Raw genomic sequence first — 8,955 nt, 5'->3', positions numbered from 1 at the left:
TCAAGAACAACACTGGCGAATACGATTGGACACTTAGTGTTCCTTTTTTATTTTGTGCTTTACGTGTTGGACTCTTAGTGCTTGTTATTTTCTTGTGTTTGTTAATACCCATCTGAATTGTATTGTGATATGTCTAGCCTAAGTGTGCACGTGTGTGTGTAACTGCCTTGTGTGAAGAATATATTTTGTTGTGTTTTGACAACTATGGGCTCTGACTCGGTCTTTGGACAGCAACCGGCGTTCGCTGGCGCACCAGAGGGCCCACTCTTAGTTGTCCTTGCTTTCGTGGGATTATTTTTCGGAAGCTGATAAGTCGGCTTTGAAATTTGGTCCGGCGTCTGTGCCTCGTTCACGGGGTCTGTGACATAGACCATGGCTACTCCGTCCTGAATCACTTTTCCTACATTCATGTGTTCTAACACTGCAAGGAGTATATTGTGAACAACCCTGTCAAGAGCTTTTTCTAGGTGTAATTGAACCATTGCTACGCATTCGATGTTTGCGTCGCAGCATTCCAATGTACTCCTAGCGACGTGAATATTCGACATTGTTGTTTATTTTCTGATACCACATGTTTGGTGAGGACCTACTATTAACTTAATAACTGTCTGTAGGCTTTTTCCAAGCACTTTCATGTAGATCTTATAATCCACGTTCGTGAGGCTTATAGGCCTGTATCCATTAACGAATTGCAGCTTTACCGCTTCATTGGATTTCGGTATAAGTACGGCATGACCCTTCCTGAATGAAGGCGGCAAGTGCTTAGTTTCATGAGATTCCGCAACAACGCAGTTAAGTATCTAAGCTATTTCCGCCTTGAAAGTTTTATAGAATGACGCTCCTAGGCCGTCAGGTCCAGCGGCTTTTCCTTTTATCAAGTCTTCAATGGCTTCTTTAATTTCTTTGCCCTCTTTGATTTCGAGTCCCTCTTTGATTTCATCTTCTAGTTTCGGCAGAAGCGTTAGAAAGGTGTTTACAAACTCTGCCATAAGGGGCACCTGCCTACCCAGCAAAGCTCGGTAGTGTTCAACGAAAGCTTTTTCAATGACTTCTTGGTCCTTGGACATTGCGTCGTTAAACCAGATTTCTTTAATTATGTTCTTGGAAGCATAACTCTTTTCGTCACTGAGCGCGTGCTTAGTTTGCGTTTCTCCTAGCCACAGTCGCTCGGCTCGTGCTCTTATCGCAGCCCCATGATAAGTTTCAGCGTCCAACGTTTCAAGTTCGCATTTCATTTCTCGTATCTGCTTAGAAAAAAATCCCGGCACTGTGCACTCCACGTTTAAAAAGTAACCCAGCATGCTTTGTAGTCCTTTCTCTCTTTGTTTAACTTTATGACGTATCACGCAAGCCCTCTCGATCGCACTCATTTTCACATCAATTTTGAACTGCTCCCATAGCTCAGCATAGTTTGATGTGATATCCATATGCATTCCGTCAATTTTTTTCTTTACAGTTTTTACGAACCATTCATGACTTAAGATTGGGTCATTCATTTTCCAAAGTTGCCAGTTAAAGTTAGACCGTCTAAGCTTCTCGCCCACTGTACACGTTACCAGGCTGTGGTCACTGAAGCTCACGTGTTTTACTGTGTAGCTAGTGACCGTGCGGGCAAGGCTTGCTGATACATATAGTCGGTCTAGTGGAGCGTGACTCTCACCTTGAAAATGAGTAAAAAGAACACTGCTTCCGCTTAAAACGTATCCCACGTCTACTAAATCATAGTCTGCCATGATTGCGCTGAGTTGATGCGCACTTTTATCGCGTACCACAGTATTTTGCACCCTATCTTCGGGCATGCATACACATTTAAAGTCTCCAAGAACGACGACATTTCTTTCACATTCCAGAAGTGTCTCAACATAGTCAAAAATATTTTACTATCACAAACTTTGTTCGGAGCGTACACACAGATCATTCGCCAACGCACATCATTTAAAGAGAAGTCGCACAGTACGAATCGCCCATCTTGGGCCGTCATTACTCTTTGTTCAACAGTGCCTATTGAATTACGCAAAAATAAAAGACAGCCGCCGGCCTTGCCTACCGCATGGCAAACACAAATGCTATAACGCAATTTAGAAACATCGACTATTTTGTCCGTTTGCTCTTCGCTTTCAATTTTAGTTTCTTGAACCGCAAGAACGTCTATGTTATTTTCCAGCATCAGGCGACTTAATTGGGCTTTTCGCCGTCTGGCCCTTAACCCGCGTACGTTAAGCGTGCTAATACGTAATCCTAGCCCATGATTATTTGCCATGGAAAGAGAAGAGCAAGCCAAAACACAATAACTTTATGGTATCAAACACACCGCAACTTACAGATATTCTATACACTCTTATAAGCTCCGTCCCCTACGACAAAGCGACGACGTCGCTCTTCGTCACACATAATTGACCTCCAAGGTTGCGTAAACCCGAGTCACAACTTAGCGTTCTACGAGGACAGCACCCCGCTACTTCGTAGGAACTGTCGGCGTTGTCTGCTTGTCTGGGGGAACGGCCCGCGTCTGCCGCGTCCGCCGCCAATCCGAGGGAACCTCCCGCGTCCGCCGCCCGTCCGAGGGAACTGCCGGCGTCTGCCGCCCGTCCGAGGGAACTGTCGGCGTCGTCTGCTTGTCTGGGGGAACTGCTGGCGTCTACCTCATGTCTGTCGGAACGTTTGGTTTGGGCTTAAGCGTAGGCCGGCGGAATGGCGGCCCTTCGTTGCTACCACCGTCGTCTTGCTCAAGCGTGCCTTCCACGTCGGTGACTACCCGGGGCCTCTTTGAAACCGCGATGGCTTGGTCGTTTTTTTCGCACGACTCTGAGTACGGCCGCGCCAGGGTTGCCCTGTTGTAGAACGCCCTCGGTATCCACCGCATTGCTTGCGCTTTCACACACCGTTGAATTTTCCGGAGCAGGTTCACCTTGCGCTTCGCTGTCCTTATGCTCACTGCTGCCTTTGCTAGGTCGGCACTTGTCGCTGGCCGAGACCACTTGCTTCTCTTGCTTGCCTTGTGGGTCTCCACCCCCTCCAGCAATGTCTTCCGCGTCCGCCTGGTCCATCAGGTGCTCGTCGATGGCGTCGCTCCGGCCCGACCCAGTCACGTTAGCGTAGCTTCGCACGCACTGGGTCTCGTCATGATCAAAACGACGACAGAGCTCACAACATGGCACACGGCACTCGTGCCGTATATGGCCGGTGCCACGGCACCGGAGTCTGCCTGGCACGATCGCGAGTGCGTGGTCTTCTCATACTCGTAGCTTTATGCGGGATGTCTTCCATGGTCATACCAGCCTTTAAGCGTAGGGATACAAGCCGCGTGTGAGAACCTTTTTCACCGCAACCTCGCCTTTTCACTCGCCACCTCTTCCTGGATATTTCGGACACAGTGCCGAATGGAGCCAGGGCTGCTCTGACGTCTCCGTCGGGGATCGTGTGAAGCAGCCAGTAAAGCTTCATTCTGATGTCCTGATTGCAGGGGCCAATCGCGACGCAGCGATGTTCCTTAACGCTAAACGCCTTGGCCGACAAAAGCTTCCTTTTCCCGACATCGTCCTCGAATGTTATAGCCCAAACAAGGTTCATCTGATAGGCCCCGAGGGCCACCACCTCCGTCATAAGCTTATAGTGGTCAAGCGCATCGCGAAAATGTTCAACACGATAAGGCCGGGCCTTCAAATCGGCGTCTGCCGCCCGTCCGAGGGAACTGTCGTCCGAGGGAGCTTATAGTGGTCAAGCGCATCGCGAGAATGTTCACCACGATAAGGCCGGGCCTTCAAATCGGCGACTGCCGCCCGTCCCGAGGGACCTGCCGGCGTCCACCGCCAACGACCGGCGTCTGCCGCCCGTCCGAGCGAACTGCCGGAGTACGCGGCCAATCCGAGGGAACTGCCCGCGTCCGCCGCCAATCCAAGGGAACTGCCGGTGTCTGCCGCCCGTCCGAGGGAACCACCTCCGTCATAAGCTTATAGAGGTCAAGCGCATCGCGAAAATGTTCAACACGATAAGGCCGGGCCTTCAAATCACCGTGCAAAAACACGGTATTACACACGGTCCTACCTGATGGCAGCTGAGGCAAAACAAGTTGATAATCCTGTGAAGACATTTCCGTAAGCCTGATACCGCGGCACTAACTAGGCCGCTGTAACCGCCCCTTGGGAGCGAAACATTCCGTGACCGTTTACTGCGTTGTCCAGAAGTGGAATAACTACACCACGGGAACCGAGCAAGGTCGATCCACATAGGTCGTGAAGCTTCGGGCGAAAAGTGGTTCATTAATTATCTCGGCCAAGATATCCGTACTTCTATCACTTTTTAGACCTCTATTTGACCTATCTCGGGCCCTCAGACCACAATTAAAATCACCCAATAATACCATATGCTTATCAACAGCCTTATACTCCTTTAACTTGCCAAAAAATTGCGCCCGTTCTTCTAATGCATTTGGCGCATAAATACACACAACACACCATTCCAGTCAACTGAAAACAAATCTAATCTGCCAGATGGGCAAGAAAAGAAGCTTTGAACTGTGAGGCGGTAACTTGTTAATGAACAGTACACCAGCTGACGCCCCTATGGCGTGGCTCACTATTGCGTAATACCGCGACGTAAACGGCTGCACCATGCTCCAGGTCTCCTCGTCGCCTTCCACTTTTGTCTCTTGCACTGCTAAAACGTCAAGGTCATGGTACACCAGCAGCCTACACACTTGGCGGCCAGACCACGAACGTTTAGCGTAGCCAGTCTAAGCGTCGGATTGGGAACCATGGCTATCTAGTGAAAAAATTGGCCTGGAGCATGGTGCTTACCTTTAACGTCTAGCCCTCCGCTATATGCCTCCAAAGCCACCCGGTGGACCGGTACCACTGGAGAGCGGTGGTGGCTTGTTCTCGGTCTTTTTTTTTCTGCGGTGATGATGTTGGGACGTGGTTTGTAGCTGCTGCGCCTGCCTCCAGATGTCTTCGAAGGCGGCCCGTCCTCGCTACTTCCTTGGTACGCTGCGTTGTCTGCAGCCTGTTCAAGAGGCCGTTTTGCCGAGACTTCAACGTTGCTGCACGTTGCGTCATTTCTCGCCGACAGGTCTTCCACAGTCTCCATTGACACGCAAGCTTCCGCCGGGCTGCTTGTGATTTCTTCCTTGGTCTTGTCGGCTGTATCTTTTGCAACTCATTCGGTAGCCTTGTTATCCACTAGTGCCCCCTCCTCGACAGCAGGTGCAAGCGCACCTTCTGGCGCACTTAGCGTTGCCTGGTCTCCTGCCCCTTTTGCCACTTACTCGGCCTCGACCGCACCCATCACCAGCTGCGCGGCGTCGTCGCCCTCGGCCGGCCCGGTCGCAGAAGCGTACGTACGTATGCACTGGTCTTCCGAGTGACCAAACCTGCGCCATTGCAAGCACCGAGGGACCTTGCACTCACGACGTACATGACCAGAGCCTTGGCAGCGCAAGCACTGCATTGGGCGGCCAGGCACGACAACAAGCGCCAGTTCACAAGCGACCCTGATTTGGTGTGGGAGGTCTTCCAGCTTCACGCCGCTCTTGAGCTTGAGCAACACGGAACGGGTAGTCATCCCCTTGTCGCTGATTCTTTGCACCCGACATCGCTCTCAGGTGAGCGGAACGACCTTTCCAAAGGCCGCCAGCGCCGTTCTTACATCTTCATCGGCCACACCATGTATTAGCCCACGACGAAGCAGCCGTACCTGCTGGTCTTTGTGGTCAACAACGATACAGAGCCGCCCTTTTACCTTCAGCTCCTTGACGTCCAGCAGCCGTTTCATGGCGTCGGCGTTGTTCATGGTCACCGCCCAGACGTGGTTGATCTGGTAAGCCCCAAGGGCAAGCACCTCCGGCAGCAGTCCTGTTGGGCCGAGAGCGTCACGAAAATCTTCAGCTCTGTAGGGTCTGGCTCGTACGTCAGCGTGCAAAAACACGGTGTTTAGCACCACGCGTTTTTTTGGTAGGAGAAGCAAAATAATCTGATTACCTGTGTCGTCTTCGCAGTTCACCCTGTTTCCGCGGCCAACGAAGGCCGCTATCGCCGCTCCACTGGAACCCATGATTCTGCTGACCGCTCAGCGCGGCTGCCGGAAGCAGAATGACACCACGGGAACCGAGCACGGAGTAGGTTATTTCGCTCCCCCTTTTCTTCTGCGCGTATACGATCGCAATAGAAACAAAAACGAAAAGCTTTGTTCCCGCCCGGGATCGAACTAGAGACATTGCGCATGTAAAGCGCACGCGATAACCTCTACACCACGGGAACCGAGCCCGGACTAGGTTATTTCGCTCCCCTTCTGCGCGTATGCGATAGAAACAAAAATGAAAAGCTTTGTTCCCGCCCGGGATCGAACTGGGAACTTTGCGCGTGTGTGGCGCACGTGATAACCACTAAACCACGGGAATCAATTTTTTTATTGCCGGTCTTTGACAATGTACAGAGCACACAGTATAGAAAAACAACAAAAAAGAACACCTACAGAACATAGTGAAAAACCTGTAAGCCATCAGTTCAACATAGACTGGATTTGTCGAACTAAAATTCCTTTAATGCTGTCAGAGGCTCTATCCTCGACAGCCAATCGGGTACACAATCTTGTATTTTCTTAATTTCAATGAAATGAGACATGCTTTCTCGAAAATATATACGAGCACGCCTAGTATCTGGGTCGCAATAGTACCCAGCCATTCGTGCCTGCCATAAACAGTGGAGGCCATTGAGCATAATTAAGTCATATGGAACCCCGTCCTCATTCTTAATCGGTAAGTACCTGATTCCATGCGGATTGAACGGAAACTCCTTGATTGTCCGTTTTAGGACGTCCCAGAAGTACACCCCTTCCCAGCAATGCAAAGACACATGATCTACGGTTTCAGATTGCTTGCAAATCAAGCACTGTGGGCCCCATGGTACAATGAAGCCGCGTTCTTCCATGAATGTCTTCGCTGACTGTGTTCCTGCGTGTAGCTTAAAAAAGAATGTTTTTACCCTAGTCGGCACTTCCATTCTTTGCACCGTGTAAAGACATCCTGTCCTGGTCCTCCACTGTATACCGCTCTGTACAATGGCACGGCAAATACAATGCAGCATACATCTTTATATAATGTCTTTCTTTTCACGTCACAGACAATCAAAAGAAAAACGCACTGAAAGAAAGAGCACACTATCGACTACTTGTTTAAGATAGCCGCGAATCGCCCCTGGCATACTATTGGTACTATAGCAATGAGTGCCGGCAAAGCGGCTCTTAACCTGAGCTGTAATACCGTACGCAGAAATTCATTCATTCATTCATTTTCCATTGGTCCCAGTTAAAAGATTGACACTTCTTCATTCCTATAGTACACTTCACCAAGCAGTGATCTGAGAATGACACAGGTGCAACATAATAACTGTGGCACTTCGGAATCATGTCCTGTGACATGTAAAAGCGGTCTAACCGCGCATGACTACTGCCTTGAAATCGCGTATACATCGCTTCCCGCTCCCCCTCCAGACACTCACATACATCTTCTAGTTCACTTTCACTAATCAGCCTAGACAATATATGACTGCTTTTATCGCGGATACCAGCATTATTGGATTAATCCCGAGCACTCAAAACACAGTTGAAATCCCCCAACAAAAGCATGCACTTTTCACTGCTAATATACTGAAAAAGATTGGAAAAATAATGCACGTTGTTCTACACCATTTGGCGCATATATGCATATGACTCGGAATTCAACTTCACAATAAACAAAATCGCACATAACAACCCTTCCTGACTGACATGAAAACACACTTTGAACAACCAGTTCTCTTAACTTCTTAACCAACAGGACACATCCAGCGGACGTCCCCACCGCGTGGCTCACGACCGCATAATATCTAGACGTGAAACGCCGCACCATGCTCCCGGTCTCCTCCTCCCCGTCTACCTTGGTCTGCTGGACAGCTAAAACGTCTATGTCGTAGTCAGTGACCAACCGTAGGACTTGACTTTGCCTACGGCTAGCCGCCAAGCCTCGCACGTTTAGTGTGGCAATACTGAGAGACGGGTCAGGTGCCGTGCTGTACTAAAGAATGAAGCAGGCCCGGAGCATGGTGCTTACTTTTCACGACTAGCCGCCTCCGGAGCCACCCGGCTTCCCGGCGTTGTTGGTGGTTTGCTGCGTTTTGTCCCCAGGCCTTCTCTCGGTCAGAACATTCGGTTTAGGTTTGAAACCAGAACGCCTCCCAAGAGGCGCTTTCGCCGGCGGCCTGTCCCCCGTGCTGCATGCGGCATTGTCCTTGTCTCCGGCGTCGTCTCGGGGGCGCTTGAAGGTGGCACCGAGGCTAGCAGCCCGGTCCCGTCGTTAGCAGCCTAGCTCTGTTGCATTTCTGATTGGTCGTCATCACTTTCGCCTTCACTAGAACCTTCCGTTCGCCCACGGGCACTGTCAAGGTACTTGCCTACGCTGGCAGCACTTGGTCTCCGGCTCCCTTAGCGGCGTCGTCAGCCTCGAACACATCCGTCAGATGTTCGGCTGTCACTTCACTCACTGCTGGGCCTGTTGCTGTAGTGTAGGTCTTCACGCAGTCGGCTTCGACGTGCCCGAAACGTCTGCAGCGACAGCAGCGCGGCAGCTTACACTCTCGCCGGACGTGCCCAGTGCCCTGGCAGCGCAATCACTGCATGGGCCGACCGGGAACGACCACCAAGGCGAGCTCTCCGCCGACGTGGACCTGATGAGGAAGGTCCTCCAAATTTGACGCTGCTCTTCAGCTTGAGGAGCACGGTCCGTGTGGTAGAGGTCTTGTCCCCCATACCTTGGACATGCCACCTCGCATGGCTTACCTCATCCACGTTGCCGAAAGCCGCGAACGCCGTCCGGACGTCCTCGTCGGCAACGCCGTACAGCAGCCAGTGAAGCTGAAGCTTCACCTGCTGGTCCTGTGGGTCGACGATGACGCACCGTCGTCCTTTCAATTGTAGTTCCTTGAG

The sequence above is a fragment of the Dermacentor silvarum genome, chromosome 1 (assembly GCF_013339745.2).
Source record: "Dermacentor silvarum isolate Dsil-2018 chromosome 1, BIME_Dsil_1.4, whole genome shotgun sequence".
In the NCBI taxonomy this organism is placed as follows: Eukaryota; Metazoa; Arthropoda; class Arachnida; order Ixodida; family Ixodidae; genus Dermacentor; species Dermacentor silvarum.
Note: the sequence above shows the minus strand (reverse complement) of the source record.